General features: G+C 35.9%; 1 pseudogene; it reads right to left on the bottom strand.

Annotated features, from left to right (window-relative positions):
- Positions 1–21400, bottom strand: part of LOC107879112 — a 58434-nt pseudogene that overhangs the window by 19173 nt on the left and 17861 nt on the right.

The raw sequence follows: 21400 nt of genomic DNA, 5'->3' as shown, positions 1-21400 counted from the left end.
AATGACTGACTAATATGAACGTGGGAGTGCAAACACACATATATAGAAACTGGGACCGTGAATACGTGATAGCATGACCTGTAAGCTAATACATGGTTTACTAATAACTGTCATGACTGATACTGAAACTGATAACATGGATGACTGTATCTGACAGTCCTGTATATACTGAAATCTGAAGAACGCCCTGAGTTCTTTTACTAAGACTGATACTGAAACTGTGGGAAGTAGTGTTTAACCGACATGCCCCATGTATGCCGTTATGGCTAAGCTGGGGTCCAATCTTTGCCCTGACTAGAGGGGTGTCAATACCATGCCATGGGTAAGGACAGCCTGTGAGTGACCCTTAACTAGCGGGACTCAATGAGAAAGGTGAGAACCCTAAACTAATGGGTTAAGCCACCTCATCAACCCTAATCTGACGGGTTAAGATGTCTCAACCTACGCTTGCTACGTAGTTCTGGAACACAAGGATTGCTACTAAGAATCACACCCTGAACTGGCGGGTGAGTTCCCATCCTTGGGTTCACTCGGTGCTAACCTCTACTCCCTTCTGGAGGGACTGGACATGAATAACTGACTGTACATCACTTAATCTTACTGGATTTTATTGACTGGCGGAATGTTACTGATATCTGACAACTGACTAAGATCATGAGGTTTTCCTGAGTCACATGACTGACTGAAGTCTATGGAATCATAGCTTAAGTTCGGATATCGTGAAACATGACATGGATCTAGGCACACAGCTATAGTTTTTGGGTACAAGTACCCCTAGGACTCGATGGAAGGAAACTGACACATATGACTAACTTGATCATAAGAGTAGAGTCCATAATATATAATATCATAAGTAGGGATCTCATACTATGCATAGTTATCAACAATGTATTGCATGGAAAGGATTTCATATCACATGGAAGTACTTGCACAATCTTAATATCATGTTTGTTGTATAATCATATTGGCAACATATACTAATAACATGGAAGTTTATATGGATTGCATGGTTATCATACATCTTGTTCATAAGTAGGATTTGCAAGTAAACATAGTATAATCTCATAAAAATAGTTCATGAGTATTCCAACAACATTTACAAGGCACATTAGCAACATAGAAGTCATTGGAACGTAAGGGCATATCATGAATCCTTCACTTAGTCACAATTTAGCTATATTGCATGATTTCTATTTCCTTAGGCATTTTATCAAACACCTTACATGAACATCTTAAGCGTAGGTGAATTCATCAAATTATACATCATGAACAACCAAATTTACATGTTTCCAACTCATATGATATCATGAATTCACAAAAACATATAAAGATTCCATCTTGGGAATCATCCAATATCAACATCATGATCATCAACACCCAACAATATAGAAATCATATTTTATAATGAAAAAGAGGAAAACAAACAAGCATCAACATGGGTATGATTATATCACCACAAGTAACCAAGCTTTTGTATTTTAAATATTGATTCTTGAACTCCACGGATGAAAGGAATCCATGGATGAACACTACGCAAACCTTAGAAGGAAGATTCTTGATGATTGACGGAGGAATTTCCTTGAAATCGGATCTTCAAGCTTAATTATGCAACCCTAGTTGTTTTTCTCCTTTAGTGCTCTTGGATGAAGATCTTTGAGATGAAAATAGGTTTATGATATGATTAGAAGCTATATATTTCATATGGTTAAGTTTAGGGACATGTTAGGAGTATTTAAAGACTTAATTACCTTTAGAATAACTCAAAACGGAGTGTTTTTGACACCTGAAATTGACTTAGGCGGCGCCCAAGTGATCGTCTATGCTTGGGTTGGGCGGCGCCTAACCAACCGCCTATGCTTGGGTTAGGTGGCACCTAACCAATCGCCTATGCTTGAATTAGGCGGCACCTAACCAATCACCTATGCTTACTGTCTCTCACAAAAATAGGCATAACTTTTTGCTCGGGTATTGGAATAAGGCAAAATTGGTATCGTTGGAAAGATAATTCGATTCTCTACAATTTGGTGGGTCTAAATCAGCCAAAATACCATATTAGGATCGAGTTATACTCGTTCAAAGATGACCCTTACAAAGTCAAACACTAAAACTTGATGGATTCAAAAACTCTTAGCTTATATTACCTTAAGTGACTCATATGAACATGCTTAATGCATCATAAGCTATCCTATTACTAGGACATTCATTATAAGTCATGTACTCAAGTATGAATCACAGGATAGGAGATTTTATACGTAGGAATACTTATTCACTTCCTAGCTTAAAAACATTCAGGGTATTACAATATCTCCCCCTTGGGAACATTCATCCTCGAATGAGAATTTACTGAGAAGGGATACAAGACTATAGAACCTGAACTAAACATGAAGAACTGAAACTTCATCTCATGACTGTCATGCTAAACATACTGAACTGTGCATATCTGATGCACGGACAACTGACACATGAATGCATGACTGAGTATGAAACGAGTAATAGGTACCAAGTTTATACTGGAAATATGAATGTGAAACTAAATAAGATTAAGGAGAACTATTACCTTGAGCTTGATCTAAATTAGCGGGGAAGAGGTGAGGATACTTGGTACGCATATCTGCTTCTACTTCCCAAGTAGCTCCCTCATAAGACTGATTTCGACAAAGAACCTTGACTAGGGGAACTTCTTTGTTCCTCAATCTACGAGTCTGATAATCTAAGATTTTGACTGGAATCTCTTTATAAGAGAGGTTGTTCTGAATGTCGATGCTCTGAATAGGGACAACAACTGTTGGGTCACCTATGCACTTCTTTAGCAAAGAGACATGGAAGACTGGATGGACTGAGGCTAGATCTGAAGGAAACTCAAGCTCATAAGCTACCTTGCCGAAGCGACAAAGAATTTTGAAGGGACCGACATACCGGGGACTGAGTTTCCCTTTCTTTCCGAACCTCTTCACTCCCTTTATAGGAGAGATCTTAAGATAGACATAGTCATTGACCTCAAACTCGAGATCCTTTCTACAAACATCTACATAGGACGTCTATCGGCTCTGAGCAGCCTGGAGTCTCTCTTTTATCAACTGAACTTTCTCTAAGGCGTCCAATACTGGGTCAGAACCTATGATTGAGGCCTCACTAACTTCAAACCAACCAATCAAAGATCTACATCTCCTACCATAGAGAGCTTCGAATGGAGCCATCTGAATACTAGAATAATAGCTATTGTTATATGTAAACTCAATCAAAGGCAAATGGTCATCCCAACTTCCCTTGAAGTCAATTGCACACGCCCTTAGCATATCTTCAAGAGTCTGAATGGTCCTCTCTGCTTGACCATCTGTCTGAGGATAAAATGTTGTGCTGAGATGGACTTAGGTACCGAGACCCTTTTGGAATGCTTTCCAAAAGTGAGAAGTGAACTGGGTACCTCTGTTTGAGATGATAGATAGTGGAACACCGTGTAATCTGACTAACTCCCTGATATAGAGTTTTGCATAATCCTCGGCAGAATAAGAAGTACGAACAGGAAGAAAATAAGCTAACTTGGTCATTCTATCTATAATTACCCAGACTGAATCATGCTAATGATGAGTTCTAGGCAAACCCATCACGAAGTCCATGTTAACTTCTTCCCACTTCCAAGTGGGAAAGGTAAACTCTTGCATGGAACCACTAGGTTTCTGATGCTCTATCTTTACCTGCTGACATGTAGAGCACTTAGCCACAAACTCTGCAATATCTCTCTTCATCCCACTCTACCAGTAGATCTCCCGCATGTCGCGGTACATCTTAGAGGCCCCTGGATGAATAGAGTATCGCGCACCATGCGCTTCTGCAAGAATTCGCTGCCTTAATTCATCTATACCTGGAATACATAGACGACCCTGAAAATAAAGAACACCATCTCCCCCTTGGGAGAAAACCTCAACTTTCTGATTTTGAACTGACTCTTTGAGCTTGACAAGGCTAGGATCCCTGTCTTGTTTCTCTTTCACCTCAGAAACTAGAGATGACTCTGAACTACTATGAACACATACACCACCCTCTGAAGAATCGACTAAGCGAACGCCTAATATGGCAAGTTGATGGATCTCCTGAGCCATCTTTTTCTTACTATCCTCAACATGAGAAATACTACCAATTAAGAGTCGACTGAGAGCATCGGCCATAACATTGGCCTTTCCCAGATGATAAAGAACACCCATGTCGTAATCCTTCAAGAGCTCTAACCACCTTCTCTGGCGAAGATTGAGATCTTTCTGGGAAAAGACATACTGGAGGATTTTATGGTCTGTGAAGACATCTACATGAACTCCATAAAAATAATGCCTCCAAATCTTCAAGGCAAAAACTATCGTTGCTAATTCAAGATCATGAGTAGGATAATTCTTCTCATGTGGATTTAACTATCTGGAGGCGTAGGCTATGACCTTACAATGCTGCATGAGGACACAACCTAAACCCACTCTGGATGTATCATGATAGACTACAAAACTGTCTGAACCATCTAGAATAACTAGAACTGGAGCAGAGGTGAGTCGAGTCTTCAACTCTTGAAAGCTCTTCTCGCATGAATCTGACCACTGAAACTCAATCTTCTTCTGAGTCAATCTGGACATAGGAGATGCAATTGAAGAAAATCCCTTGACAAACTATCTGTAATAGCCAGCCAAACCTAAGAAACTCCTAATATCTGATGGAGCTACGGGTCTGGGCTAATTTCTTACTGCCTTGGTTTTCTGAGGATCTACTCTAATTCCATCACTAGAAACAATATGGCCAAGGAATGCTACTGATCTTAGCCAAAATTTGCACTTAATGAACTTAGCGAATAATTGGTGATCCCTAAGAGTCTGAAGAACAATCCTAAGATGGTCTACATGATCACACTCTGTGCGAGAATAGACCAGAATATCATCTATGAAGACTATGACAAACATGTCCAAGTACTGCTTGAACACACGATTCATCAAATCCATAAAAGCTGCTGGGGTATTGGTAAGACCAAATGACATGACTAAAAATTCAAAGTGACCATACTGAGTACGGAAGCTGTCGTCGGAATGTCACATTCTCTAACTCTAAGCTAATGATAGCCTGATCTGAGGTCTATCTTGGAGAAGTAACTGGCACCCTAAAGTTGGTCGAATAGATCATCAATCCTGGATAGAGGATATTTTTTCTTAACCGTGGCCTTGTTGAGTTGACGGTAATCAATACACATCCTGAGAGAATCATCTTTCTTGCGCATGAATAATACTAGCGCACCCCATGGGAAAGCACTGGGTCTGATGAATCTCTTATCTAAGAGATCGTTCAACTGATCTTTCAATTCCTTGAGTTTGCTGGTGCCATTCTATATGGCAGAATAGAAATAGGTTGAGTATCCAGAAGAAGGTCTATACCGAAGTCTATTTCCCTTTCGGGAGAAATGCCTGGAAGATCTTCGGGAAAGATATCTGAGTATTTATTAACAACAGGGACTGTTTCAAGGCTGGGATATTCAGAACTAGAATCTTTAACATGCACGAGATGATACACACACCCCTTACAAATCATTTTCCTTGCCCGAAGGTAGGAAACAAGTTGACCCCTGAATGCTGAAATGCTACCCTTCCACTCTAGGACGGGCTCATTCGGGAACTGAAACTAAACTATCCTATTTCTGCAATAGACAGTGGCATAGCAGGAATGAAGCCAATCCATGCCGAGAATGACATCAAAATCAGTCATCTCTAACTCCACTAAATATGCTGATATGGATTTCTGAGATATCATAACCGGATAGTTCCTGTATACCCGCCGAGCTATGATGGTTTTACCCTCTAGGGTAGAGATTGAGAAGGGCTCTGCTAGGACTTTGGGACTGATTTCGAAATCGCCTGCTATGTATGGAGTAACAAAAGACAAAGATGTACCTGGGTATAGAAAAGCATAAACATGAACATAAAAAATCTATAACGTACTAGTAACGACATCAGGAGAATTTTCCTGATCCTGCCGAGACTGAAGAGCATAGAGTTTGTTTGGGCGTTTCCCACTGGTAGCACTGGAACTGGCACCCTTCTGGTTCGGGAAACTAGATTGACCTGTAGAATGATTTTGCTGACCCTGAAGACTTGACTGCAGACACTCCCTTATCCTGTGGCCTGGCTTGCCACAACCAAAACAGACATCACTACCGTCTCTGCAAATGCCCTTGTGGTTCTTACCACAAGTCTGACAAAGGGGATTCGTTTGTGAACTGCTAACAATTCCCTGAAATTTAGAGCCTGGCGCTTTGTTTCTATTGCCGTCTCTAAAATTAGACACTAGAGCACTGGCAGAGAAAGGAGTTGGAATAGCTGACTTAGAGTGAAACTGTGAACAGTTTCCTCCATCTGACTTGTGGTGAGTAAAGTTGAAATTACCTGACCTTGCTCTCTTGTTCTGCCTCTCCCTAGTCTTAAACTTCTGCTCTTCTACTTGCTGGGTATGGGTCATGTGTCTTGCTAAGGTCATATCACCGATCAGCATCACAGACCTACACTCATTTACCACGCTATCATTGACCCTTGACACGAACTTGCCCATCTTAGCTCTATTGTCTGCAAATACATGAGGAGCATACCTGGATAGCTGAGTAAATCTTAGAGAATACTCCCTAACTGTCATACTCCCTTGCCTGAGGTTGATGAACTCAAGAAATTTGGCTTCCCTCAGCTCTTGGGGAAGAATCTGTCTAAGAAGGTCGTGACAAATTCCTCCCACTCGATAGGGCCTGTATCATCTAACCTCTTAGACTTCCACTATTTGTACCAATCATGAGCAACATCCTATAACTAATAGGCGGCTAACTCAGCACTCTCAATAGAAGTAACACCCATGATGTCAATGACCTTTTGGACTTGGTCAATGAACTCCTGAGGGTCCTCATCAGACTTAGACCCATGAAAAGATGGAGGGTTTATCCGAGTGAAGTCCTGAACCCTAGCTGCTTTAGGAGTGGCCACTGGATTAGCCAAAATGACTAGTGGCTATTCATTCTGTGTAGCCATGGACTGAGCAAGTATGGTAAATGCGTCTATAAAATCTGCATGGGAAACATGTTCGCTCAAAGGAGCTTCGGGCTGAGAAGCTGGCTGGTTTCTTCTGAATACAATCATGTGGGTAAAAATATCCAAAACAACTCAATCTGAACGTAAATATGAACATAAAAAGTAGATTTGAAAGCCTCTAAACTGTCTGAATAAAGAGTTGAAGGAACATGTCTCCAACTAACTTCATAAAACTAAACTAAAGAAATAAATGAATGTATCAAATCGTATTTTCCTCGAATCAATGAGGACTCACTGTGTCTCTACGACTGGAATGCTACCGCTACTACTGGGATGGAGCTTGTGTCTTGGAACCTATGGTGTAACATGAAAAGAAAACACCATAGCGCAAATGCATCAGTACAACTGGATTACTGAGTATAAAAGTAAGGTAGGCTGAATATAAAGGGTTTCATGCATGAACAACACTGACTGACTAATATGAACGTGGGAGTGAAAACACACATATATAGAAACGAGGACCGTGAATACGTGATAGCATGACATGTAAGTTAATACATGGTTTACTGATAACTGTCATGACTGATACTGAAACTGATAACATAGACGATTGTATCTGACAGTCTTGTATATACTAAAATCTGAAGAACGCCCTGATTTCTTTTACTGAAACTGATACTGAAACTGTGGGAAGTAGTGTTTAACCGAAATGCCCCATGTATGCCGTTATGGCTAAGCTGGGGTCCAATCTCTGCCCCGACTGGAGGGGAGTCAATACCGTGCAACGGGTAAGGACAGCCTGTAAGTGACCCTTAACTGGCGGGTAATCAATGAGAACGGTGGAAACCCTAAAATGATGGGTTAAGCCATATCATCAACCCTAATCTGACGGGTTAAGATGTCTCAACCTACGCCGGCTACGTAGTTCTGGAACATAAGGATTGCTACTAATAATCACACCCTAAACTGGAAAGCTAATTTGGACCCACCAAATTGGAAAGGTAATTCGATTCTCTACAATTTGGTGGGTCTAAATCAGCCAAAATACCACATTAGCATCGAGTTATACTCGTTCAAAGATGAACCTTGCAAAATTGAACACTAAAACTTGATGGATTCAAAAACTCTTAACTTGTATTTCCTTAAGTTACTCATATGAACATGTTTAATGCATCATAAGCTATCCTATCACTAGGATACTCATTGTAAGTCATGTACTCAAGTATGAATCACAGGATAGGAGATTTCATACGTAGGAATACTTATTCACTTCCTATGTTAGAAACATGTGGGGTATTACATTGGCATGCATTTAAAACTTTTACCTGGGTTGTGTAGCTTTACCATCCTAATCCACCCATGGGCTATATAGGTTTAGTTCCCCCTACTGAAAGGGCCCAAGTGCATGTAGTTGTACGACCAGGGAAGAAAACCTCGAATGACTAGTACATCCCCCAAAATATAGTGTGACATCATGAACACAGTCACCAAGACTAACCTCACATCGGTAAATATGAGTTTCCAGTTTTGGTCCCCCGGAGACCTCTACCTTCCAAGGCTTTGCTAAACATCTCGCCATTATTGCCCAATTAAAACCATTATCAAGCAACCAACCAATCCATTTACCATTTATTAACCAAGCCCATTTAGTGGTGGTATGGTCATACCAACTATACTTGCAAGTACTATCCATAGCCAACCATATATAGGTTAAGGTGACTTCCAAGTTCCCTTCCATTTACCATATTAAACCACTTCAGCGATTCCATGTACCCCTCAAGCATAAACATTTAGCCATTTACCTTTCCAAGATATTTAAACCATGCATAATTCCTTTACAAAGTTTTAAAACAAGCAAAAGTTCCATTAAAAGTACTCAATGCAATCAAAACATTATTATAGGCATTTTGTCAAACACATTCGGGACATAATATAACCAAAATCAACTCCAATTACTATTAAACCATTCCCATGCAAACTAATTATCTAAAACCACTATTAATGCACATAAAGCATAATTAAAACCATGAAAAACCATAACCAACCATTTAATATCAAAACCCCCAATTTATATTTGAAAACCAAAGTCATACAATCAATAAAGTCGTGAAAACATTCATAAAAACCATGCTTCTAATTAGAATTAATAATGAGGGAAGAGAACATGTCTTAAACCAAGATGATGATGGAGAGAAATCACCAAGACAAGCCCCAAATTAATCCTTTAGTTGATACCCTAGCTTTCCTTGCCCAAAAACTTTTGAGAGAATTATAGAGTGTTTTAGAAAAGTTTCTAAGTGTTAATGAATGGAATAATAGGGTAAATAACCTCCCAAGTAGGTTAAAAGTCATAGGTCCTCATTAGGATAAGTGGGGAAATGTTCAAAATACCCCACTTAAGTTGCACAAAATCCCGTCCCAGTGGTACGACTGACCCTCACTAGTCGTACCCTCTAATATAATTGGTACTCTCCAATCGTATCCTAGCCTCAACCATTTAGATCCAACACTGTCCAACATACGACTCATCCAACCAAGTCATACCCGAAGCATACAATCTGTACATTAACCGTACCACTAGCAGATTAAACCCAAGAAAGATTTAGACACATCTACCATACGAGTCCTGGGTATGACTCGTACCCTGGCTTACGGCTCACGGTAAGCCACTCGTACTCAGATTCAACCTAAGTGACAAAGTCTGAGATTAATTTAAGGAACCAAACCATCCATACCCACCATTACGACTCATACCCCTAAGTCGTATCCATTCCAATAACCAAAATTCATCCCACCAACACTGGTCAGCATATGACGGGACCATACCATTTGTACTCCATCATACGGATCTTATCCATGAGTCGTATTAGGTCCAAAGACAATAATTGCAAGAAATTTTCTAAGGGTAAAACCCAGGGTATTATAATATAAGAAATTACTTAGGCCCGCCATCCTACTCTGTCGATTATTGTGTTGTGTCAACCAAGCCCTTAAGTGTCGTAAATAAACTGAAATAAGACTAGTGCAGAGCTCCAGTGATATAAAACATTCTTAAAAGTTTTAATATTCCCAATCTTGGAAATGGGTAAATTACCACCATTAGCAATCAGAATTTGTGATGGACTGTGATACTTACAAATGATTTTTAGCATACTAGTTGAGTTGGTCATATGATTAAAATGTCAAAATCAATGAGCCAAAAATTAGATGTAAGGGTTGTTTGAATTGGTTTTTTATAAGTAGCATATAAGCTAAAAACTAAAAGTCATAAGTTGGGAATACTCAATGTTTGGGTTTTAGCTTATTTTTGTATTTTTAAGCCTAAAAGAAAGTACTTAAAAGCACTTTTTTATTTTTCCCAAACACCTCTGAAAGTAAAAAAAAAAAAAAAAAAGAGCTTGAAATCCTAAAATTACTTAAAATATGTCAATCCAAATACCCTTGTTAATACCATTACCTTGTAGTCCCAAAGCTGAAAAGGCTGACAAGATCATTTGTTATACCATTTTAGGAGTAAGAAGTTGCTCAACTATTGGATCAGCAAAGTCGTCGTTAGTTTTTGTTGAAGATAGGTTTATCTAAAGTGAAACCATTTATCCCAGCTTGAAAAGCGAGAATCCTACGATTTTTAAGACATGTGGGACACTCTTTTATAATAAGTCGGGGTTGTTTACACTAATTACAGAACTTATTTCCACAATTATTAGTAATATGACCACATTCCTTGCAACTATGGCATTAAGTTTCCTCACATTTGCTTAAACGGGTAACTTTGTTGAGTTCCACTCATATCTCTACCTATTTTATTTCCTTGAGTAGAAAATGCAACACTATGAACATTTTCTTCTTGAAAGCATTTTGTGTGACAAAAATGTTGGTCTTCACAAAGTAATTTCCTAAAACAAACATCTAAGGAGAAAAGACAGGTTCACCAAGTTAGAGCAAACACTCTCAAATTCAAATCACAATTTCATTAAAAATGGATCTCACTTGTTTTGCTCATGAATTGTTTGAATTATAGAAAGAGATTCACCAGATATTTTAGCATAAATGTAAAGCAATATTAGTAAATTCAACTCATAAGTTCTGAAATCCAAAAAAATAATCCTGAATATGGAGAGCTCCTTAGAGTAATTAGTAATTTTATGCTCTAGCTAAAAGCATCTTGTGCTATTTCCTTGATTGTAAATATTTTGTAAATAACTCACATGGCCATTTTAGTCTTGTATGATGAGAGAGTGAGGATGATAAGATGGTCAATTAACCCTAAAATCCATGTCACCACCTGAGCACCTTTGACTTTTCATTGACCTAACTTTGTAGGAGCAAGATCCGTCAGTGTTCAGGGATGTGCTCACATTCGCATATTGAAATGATGGGACATGATGCGAGCCCCTCTCGCTGCATGTAACTGATGCAATCCAAACTTACAGAAGCGAGTGCATCACAGGGTTATGCAAGATGGGAGCCTATGAGAGGGCATCACGCTGATTTTATTTTTAGAGTCAATTCTAAATAAAAGAAAAGAGTCGTTTCATATAGATTTTGTAGTTAGTGTCAATTTAAATAAAATAAAAGTCTACCACTACTACAATTTTCTAGGGTTAACTTTAAAGTCCGTTATTGCTTCTTCTTTATCACTGCTGCGACTACCACTGCTAGGACTTCTTCTTCTTCACTACTCCGACTATTGAGGAGAACCGCTATAGTTTAAGGAGGAATACTTTAAGCTTACATAAAAAGGGAAAGGAAGTGCTACTTCAAAGCAAGTTGAGAAAGATAAGAAAGATGAGGAAGCAGAAGATAATGAGCAATATAATGTTAATGAAGGAACACGAGATTTGGACAATCTTGATAAAGTAGATGAGCTTTAGGAGATCAAGAATTAGATGTTGAAACATCATTAATTTAGATTTGGGTTTTCTAATTTATTTTGCTATTTGAACTGTTTTGCTATTTTGGTCTACATTGTTTTGCTGGTTTGTCTCACAGCAGGTGTTTCGGTGATCAAACCTATGATTTTGTTGTTTTATTTAAACCAATGCTTATAAATATTATCTTTATTGTTGATTATATAGTTGTTGTGGTCTTTTCAATTTTGTGTTACTGTTTGAATGCCTATTTAATCTTTTTCTTTTAAATTGCTTCACTTCAATGATGCGCTCGCATCGCTTTACACTTTATGTAATTCTGATATGGATCCTTGTCATTTTTTTTTGCATCACGCTTCCCTGGACACTGGGATCACTTCTATCTATATGGCCCTATAATTATTTTCCACTAACAAATAGTTGAAATTGAAAGTACTAAGAAAAATATTTTTTCCAATGAAACCAACAATGAAGGATTCAATTAGATTTGAAGTTATGTTTTTGAAGTGTAACAACAATAACATACCCAGTGAAATCTGACAAGTGAGGTCTAGGAAAGGTAGAGTGTACGTAGACCATACCACTACCTCGTGGAGGTAGAGAGGCTATTTCGGAAAACCCCTCGGCTAATGTGTAGCAATTCCAAGTACGAAGTAAAAGGAAATAATGATAAAAATACAAAAACTAACAAGGAAAATAGTGCAAAGCCTACAAGAAAAGAACAAGCAGAACTACAAAATAGTGTGATAATCTAAACATAATAGAAAATAAACTATAATAGATATCACAAGCAAGGACTACAATACTACAACTAGTACAATAGCAAACACCAAAACGCCTAAGCCCTCGAAAAGTGCTCCAACACTCCTACCCTACTAACCGTCCACTCTAATCTACGTCCTCCACACCATCCTATCTAAGGTATATGTCCTTGAAGTTACGCTATATCGTGTCTAATAACCTCTCTCACATACTTCTTCGGCCTATCTCTACCTCTCCTCATACCTACTAGATCCAACCTTTCGTACCCCCTCACTAGGGCATCTCTGTCACGCTCTTCATATTTCCAAACTATTGCAATCTCACTTCCCTTATGGGGGTCACGCCCACCTTATCTCGAATATCCTCCTTCATAATTTTATTGTATCTAGTATGCCCACACATCCACCTCAATACTCTCATCTCTGCAACATGCATCTTCTAAATATGGGAGTTTTTGATTGGCTAACACTCCACCCCATACAATAACGTTAGTTTAACAACACTCAGCTTCGGTGGAATCCTTTATCACACAAAAACTTGGAGGCAAGCATATACTAGTGTTCTTGGATGTAGTCGCATCAGTGGATAATATGCTGATGAGATGCGATGCGAGGTATTTTCTCTTTGGGTTTTTTATGTGAGGCAATCTACAGCAAGTGGGTGCATCACCCTCTGATGCGTGATGCGTGCTGATACACTCACATGTGTCTATTTATATTGTTGGGTCATTTTTAAAATTTGTTAAAAAAAGAATCATGTTAATTTAAAGAAAGTAAAAGTTGGGATTTTGTAGGTTTAGAAATCACAACTTTTCGTCTTCAATTTTTTGGCTACTGCGACTTGTTGTGTCATTCTTGTTCTCATTCTTCTCCAAAGTCCAATCAGCATTATTGTTGTGACTCTCTTCTTTAAGGTAATTTTTCTTCCTCCTTTCTTCTTTCTTCTTCTCCTTCTCTGCTTTACTGTTTTCTTTTCTTCTTCTTCTTTTTTTTTTTAAATTATGCTCATCTTTCTTCCTTTTTACTGTTGCTCTGTTTTTACTCTTAGTACAGCTCTATTTTTTCTCTCTCTTTTCTCTTTCTTTTTCACTGTTTTATTTTTAGTTTTCTGCAGCTCAGTTTTTATTTTTCTGCAGCTTTTTTTTTTTCATATTTCATTTATATGTTGCCTTATGTATATCGTCTTTATTGCTGATTATATAGTTGTTGTGATCTTTTCACTTATGATTTACTATTTGGATGCTCTATTAGGTCTTTTTTATTTTAGATTGCACTTTACATCAATAATGTGCCGCATCGCTTAATGTGTGATGCGGAGCTTTGTTGCTTTTTCCCACATCACGCATCCCTGAACACTGTCCTCCACTTCATCCATGCCGCTCTAATGCGACGTGTGACATCATTGTCTATGTCTCCATTTAAGCATCTCCACGGGACTTCCCTCAAGGTCGATGAACACCATTTGCAAGTCCCTCTTCCTTTTCCGATATTTCTCCATTAGTCTCCTCCTAAGATAGATGGTTTCCGTAGTAGATCCCCTTGGCATGAATCCAAACTAGTTCTCGGAAATGGACACACACCCTCCTCACCCTCATCTCAACCACTCTCTTCCAAATTTCATAGTTTGACTCAATAACTTGAAGAGCGAGAAACAAAAACACAATGATACAAAAATAGCTAGAATGATCAAGGCCAAGAACTCTAAGTGTTTAGGACTAATAGTTGATGAGCAACCAAGAAAACAAGAACCGTAAAACAAATTTAAAGTAATCACAGTAAGGACTTTGTTGATTAGTGCAGTTAAGAGAAGACTCTGATACCATGTAAAAAACAAACAGAACACGAGAGAAACTGAAGAATGCTTGTCTCAAGTCATTGATCCCAATACATTATATTACATTAGTATTTATACACAAGAAAAATAAGATATATAAGGAAGCAAATTATTCTACACTTAAATGGGAATCCTACAAAATGTTCTACCTAATATTCTACAATTAATGCTAACAATATTCTACAATACATATAAAATATCTCTACGTATATTTTCATATATCTAGAGTATCTCTACTTACAGTTTACCATATTTTGAATATCTTGTCTATCATGCTAACAATAGTAAGGGTTCATTTGTTTATCATGCTAACAACATTTAGGGTGGAACGAAATGCAAACTTTTGTCATTTTTAAGTCAAGCCGTAATCATTCCTGAGGATTCCAAGAAAATAACTCGCATTATGATATCCAATAACACCAAGCATTTTATATCATATAAGTTGAGAAACATAATAGACATACTAATATATTATTAGGTTTCTTAAGAAAACTGATCTTTATTAGAAAAATAATATTTAATGTGAAATAAAGGGACGGCCAACTTCAGGAGACGAGCTTATGGGCCTACGGGAACTGCATAATAACATTAAAAGAAATCTTTTGACTTACATAAGTTCCGTGAGCTTTCTGACACAGGTGGGAAGAGGAAATTTTCCAGTCCAAGGAAATACTCTAGATAATCTTGAGGAACTTGTTTATCGGAAATAACCTCTTTACTTTTTTTGACATAGCGGTATGAACTGCGTACATCTTATCCTCCCCAAACCTCACTTTGTGGGAACACACTGAATTTGTTGTTGTTGTTATTGTAATCTTGGGAATCTTACAGGATTCGGAAAAAATCCCCAAAAAGGTGTTGCGTTCACCAAAGTTACGCCTTTAACCAAATGAGGGTTACATGCTGCGAAGTAAATGGCAACATATCCACCAAGGGAATTCCCCACAATGTAAACGGGCTCTTCAATAACCTGCAGCATAAGAATAATTTTTTTTTTTTCCGTTTATGTCTATCAAATAAATAAAGTTAAACCAGTCAAAAACTAGAAAACCTGTCATAAAATATATTTTCCATATAATTTTCTTTAGTCAAAAAAAATGTAGACTCTATGGAAGCATGTTTTCCTGTTGTCACAAAATTAATAAAAAAAAATATCGAAAAGAGTAAATTGCAGCAGCAAAACAGATATGGCCTCGTTAGAGTAATAGCATAGCAGGAAACTGATTCTCAGGACAAATATACAAGAAAGTAAAATGGCAACATGAGCAAACAAGACCAAAATTAAGTTTAATAACCTGGCTGCAACCCGACATATCTGCTTTGAGGTAGTTTACATTATAGGAAGCATTCAAACCAGGATAGTTGACACAGACAACAAATTCCTACTAATAGGCCAGGATTAATTTATGTCTTCATTATCTTTTTACATCGATAACAAATCACCCTGAGGAGATAGAAGGTACATTGGTAATATTTTGGTAGCTCAAGTTACTTCATAGGAACTGGTGAAGTAAGCTTTAGAACTACAAGAAAGAACCACAAATTACTTCTGATGTTCGGTCGTGAAGCATAGATGATACACCTGAAGGAATAATGAACTGCTTAACCTCAGACTCAATCTTTCAGTCGAATTACTTTCTAACTGTAACCCCAAATCTCATCATCACCACGCCAGCAATCATATAACTTCCTCCTGCCTATCAGTTTATAAAAGAACAATTTTATAATAATACATTTCTTGCTTGTCTTAATTTGTTGATTAACATAAGTCAAAGAAAAGACAAACTGGGATTCTCTGCTTCGTAGTTACTCCCATTTATATCCAAAACATTATTTCTTTATCCAACTCCCTTGTGTGTGTGTGAGAGAGAGAGAGAGAGAGACTAGTGGCAAGGAAGATAGTCTACCACATAGTATCATTCAACTGTCTAGTGCATCAGGAAGAGTATATAATGTTATGCACGAAAACAGAATCCTACTTAACTAAATTGATGAGCAGCATTTCAGAGATGGGATTTTCTTTTCTTTATTAGTTAAGAGCTGGAAAACACTTTGAACATGTAATAAATAATTCTACAGCAAAGGTGCACCAGATCTAATAACAAGCAGATCAATGCCAATGCGTTTTAGTTCTGAGCTCTTTACAAATACAAATATCACAAAAAGTGAAAATATAAAGATACAAAGCAGTGAAGTACTACCTCTTCAATGAAACAGTGCTCTTGCTCCTTCCATAAGTCGATAGAATAGACAAGTTCTTTTGCCCAAGGTTCGGCTTCACCTCCAAAGCCCCACATGGGATGGTCTCCATCAGGCAGTTCCTTGGACGGAGAGGTCAGATCTTCACATGGCAACGACTTCCCTTCGCCGAGAAAATCTATTGCCCATATTCTGTGATCACGACCTAGATCCTTTAGCTGCTTTTCATAGTGAAAGGAACCAACACCAAAACCAGGAAGAAAAAGCATAGACGGGGAATTAACATTTTGGCACCCTGATTTCTCATAATGAACGTTCAATTTTGGCTTCCATTCCCAATAACAACTGCTAATGGGAGCAACATAATCACCTTTACACTCATCTAGCAAACCAGGAATGATAACCTTGGGTGCTGAACTGCCAGCACCAGTCTCATCTGGATTACCCTCTTTTCCATCAACTACATAAGAGCTATAACTTTTATTCAAGACACTTGAATCAAAATTCTCGAATTCCTTCAATACATTGATATGGCAGAAAATTTGGCTCCGATTTGGTTTGTTTATGCTAAACTGATCTGCACCAGAATATTTAACCACTCTTTTTCATTAGTATTTCTATTAATCTTGTTTCTTCCATATCTTTTCTCCAATATTCTAAGTATTCATAGTTTATCATTTTAATATGAGTAATACAATCTGAATAATAATGTCTATCATGATGTAAGTCTATGTCTTCTAACTCGTATTCTATCCATTCTAGATTTAATAACTCTTCATCCTCAAAATCAAATATCTTTTTCATATAAGTTTCTTTATATGTGTTATTTCTATATCCTTAAATACATACAAAACAAGTATCTTAAATTTATTTATCATCTCATTAGATAAGTAGGTTGTCATTTTCAAATGATGCTTAGTTCCAAAGTATTCCTTCCAATCATATACATAATAAAATATGATCATCTTAGATTACTATATACCAGATTATTCTTAAATAACTATGTCCCTCTGTCACTATTAGCATGGTATGTTCGGATACTTTTTCCCTAAACAACGCCTCAACTCTGGTTACTACCCTATCACGGCTTCTCTACCTTACCGGTTTCACCTTTAGGATGACATAGTTTTGGGAACTTTCTCCTTGTCCTTTTTACTAATAAACTTTGCAACATATTATTCTTTGAATAATTCTACTATATAGTAACTAATATGAACTTATTTTATCATATCATGATTGTTAGGAATTAATGAACTTAGCTACTCATAATCATAAATGAAAATACATGTTATTTTAGATTTGATAATTCTGAGCTTTGATCATCCATATCTGAGTATAAAACTGAATATCTTATTGGATATTTGAGAGAATTTTTTTAATTGTTTACAGGGAAGGCTTGCTCTCCGTAGAAAGGCTTAACTTAGATTGTCGAATGGCCTGCCTATTTATAATCTAAAAGCACGTAAACTGTTCCTACTTTACATTTGTCCTCTTTTTACAAAAAGTAAAAATAACTTTACAAAAAGTGCTGAAAAACTAAGCAATAATTAATGTACATGTCTCTTTCGTAACATTTTATCTTGTTGGGGAATCTTCTTTATTTTCTCATTGGACCGTCCTTTTTGTCTCTTTCTATCTTCTGTTGTTTTATCTTCCAGCTGGATTTTTTCATCCTTATCTTCTTGGTTGATTTTCCTCCGTTTGTTATAGTTGTCTCTATCTTCTTTGTCATTGGTCCTTTTGTATCTACCTTGATTGATTCTTTTATTCTAGTTGGACTTCTGGGATAACATTATCTTTTCCATTGCATCTTAAACATAGGTGATCTGGGTATTTTTGTCCTATTAGCATACAGTATCTGGTCAATAATTCTTCTGAAATGAATCCTTTCTTAATTGCTCTTGTAGTTGGTTGTCTTTCTTGGTTAAGTAATGTCATTATCCACCTTTGGACTTTTTCCACATCTGATTGTCTTAGTTCTCTTGAATTTGAATAAATCATTAACTGGTCTCTTGAATAATAGCTCTATATCGGGTTTCCATTGAGATAATTATTTGCTAGTTCTTGAATAATCGCAGATATTCCAATAATTCACTTGTTTGCATAGAAATATGGTATCATTACTTTAGGTATTTTTGGTTGTTGTCCAATGTCTTCTGGTATGATCATATCTTTGGTCAATCCAATTTTTATAACTTGTATAACTGGTTTGATTTCATCATATAATATTTCTGCTGGCGCAGTATCAAACTTTATGAAAAATAAATTTCCTTTGGTTATATTTTTGTAGGTTATAAATGCTTTGTATATTTTCGATATAGCTGATAATTCACTTCCATCTTGGGCATATACGGTATTAAGTAATCCATAACTGAAACAAGTTTTAACTAGGTTTGTACTGGTCTTTGGGAGTGCAATTAGCATGTTGTATCCTTGTAACTTTTGGGTTATATAGTCTTGGTTTGGTTCTTGGATATTTGTGGCTCTGGGTTTGAGGTTTAGATAAGTTTGTATTTTGTGGATATTTTCTATATATGATCTGGTTATATGGTTATAAGTTTTTTTTATCTTGGTTTAGACTTTCTAAATATGTAGTAGTTTGTGGGGGTACGAATAAAGGGTTTTTTTGTATTTTTGGTATAAATGGTTTATCAAATATCTTGTTTAGGTTCAATCCTTGTTTATTAACTCCTTTGCTTGTACCTGCAGCTGTAGATTGATAAAGGTTATGGGTTTTATGGAGTATCCCAACATCTCCTTTTAACTCTGGATTTTTTATGTCTTCCGGTCGACATAGCTCTGCATTTTAATACTAATCTCCGTATTTCTTTTGTTGTAACTAAATTTTGTATTTTCTTAGTTAGCCACCATCGTACCTGTGTATTATCTGTTCGCACAATAAATTTTTTATATACAATATATGGTTCAAATGCTAATAAACATTTATATAATGAACATAATTCTTTCCTATTTATTTTCCATTTTATTTTTGTTTCATTAAATGTTCCTGAATGATACCTACAATGATGTTCTATTTTTTCATTCTCATATTTGTATTTGAGTACTCCTCTGTAGCTGTACTCACTTGCATCTGCTTCTACTATATATATATAATTCTTGTTTTCATTTGAAAATTGCAATTTAGGTAGTTTTTTACAAAGTATTTTTATTTTTTGTACTTGTTTTTTGTCTTTTTCATTGTAATTATATTCTACATCCTTTTTTAATTTTTTCTCAAGTGATTTTAAATTTTCTGCTAGTTTTGGTATATATTCTCTTACTTGATTTACTAATTCTAAGAATGATTGTAATTTCTTTTTTATATCTAACTATTCTTTTGAATTTATTATCTTTTGTACTATATGCTATTGCATTTTTACTCCATTTTTATCTATTTGTATTCCTAAATTCTATCTAGTTTTTCATTATCTCTGCTTTTTTCTCACTTAGGCTTATTCCTGAATTTTCTATTATACTTATAAATTGTTCTAATAATTTTAGATGTTCCTCTTTAGTTTTTGAATATAATAATATATCATCTATGTATACTATACAATTAGGTAATTTTTTTAAAATAGTTATCCATAAAATGTTGGTAACTTCCTGGTGCATTTTTATATCGGAATGGTAGTACATTTCATTCATAAAAGGTTTGTGGTACTATAAATGCAGTTAGCTTTTTAGATATTTCCTCTAGTTTAAAGTGATAAAATCCTTACTTACAAGCAAACTTGTTAAAATAGTTATATCCTTGTATTTGTCTTATTTTTAATATCTTGTTTGGTATTTGATAATTATATGTTATAATTTTTGCATTTAGATTTCTATAGTCAATAACCATCCTGCTTTTCCCTCTTTTTTGTTTACTATGTTTATTTACTATAAATGCTGGCTAGTGTGTTTACTATTACTTTTCTGTATATATTGTTTTTCTAATAGTTCATCTATGTGTATTTTAAATTCCTTTAAATCATCAAAATTATGTGTTAATGGTTTTTGAGTTATTATACTATCTTTATTTACTAGTTCAATTTTTATAGTAGTTTTATGTTTTTTCCATCCTTTTAATGTATCTTCACTATATAGTTGTTTTAATTTATTTTTAATTATTTCTACCTTATCTATTGAAAATATGGTCATTTCTTCCTTATTTATTGAAAATATTATTAGTTCTATCGTATCTTCAATGGTTTTTATATTTTCTAATTTTTACGTAATTTTTTTTTCTTTTATCCGATCTGTTTTCTTTCTTATTTTATTAGTAACTCTTTTTTGCACTAACCTTTTGTTTACATGGTGTTGTAAACCACCAGTGTGTTTTAGTTATTATGTGCGGGTATAGTTTATCTAAGAATGACATTCCTAAAAGCATATCTTTTGCTATTAGCTCATAATTATAAATTTCTTCTATTGTTAGTATTTTATCCCATATTTGTATTTTTTACATTTCTAACTTTATATGTCATAGGCTTCCTTCGTTATTAAATCCTTTAACTACTATTGGTGTTTTTAACTTATCCCATTTACTTTCTAGTAAACAGTTATATCTACATAGATTGGCTTCTGCTCCTGTATCTATCATAGGTGTATAATATCTATTATAATATCCTTCTTTTATTATTTTCATAAATACATATATTTTCATATTAAAGAACTTTTTATTAATAATTTTTCCTTATTATATGTTATGGTTATTTGGGT

Source organism: Capsicum annuum, chromosome 8 (genome assembly GCF_002878395.1).
Source record: "Capsicum annuum cultivar UCD-10X-F1 chromosome 8, UCD10Xv1.1, whole genome shotgun sequence".
Lineage (NCBI taxonomy): Eukaryota > Viridiplantae > Streptophyta > Magnoliopsida > Solanales > Solanaceae > Capsicum > Capsicum annuum.
This window is presented reverse-complemented; position numbering and strand designations above follow the sequence as displayed.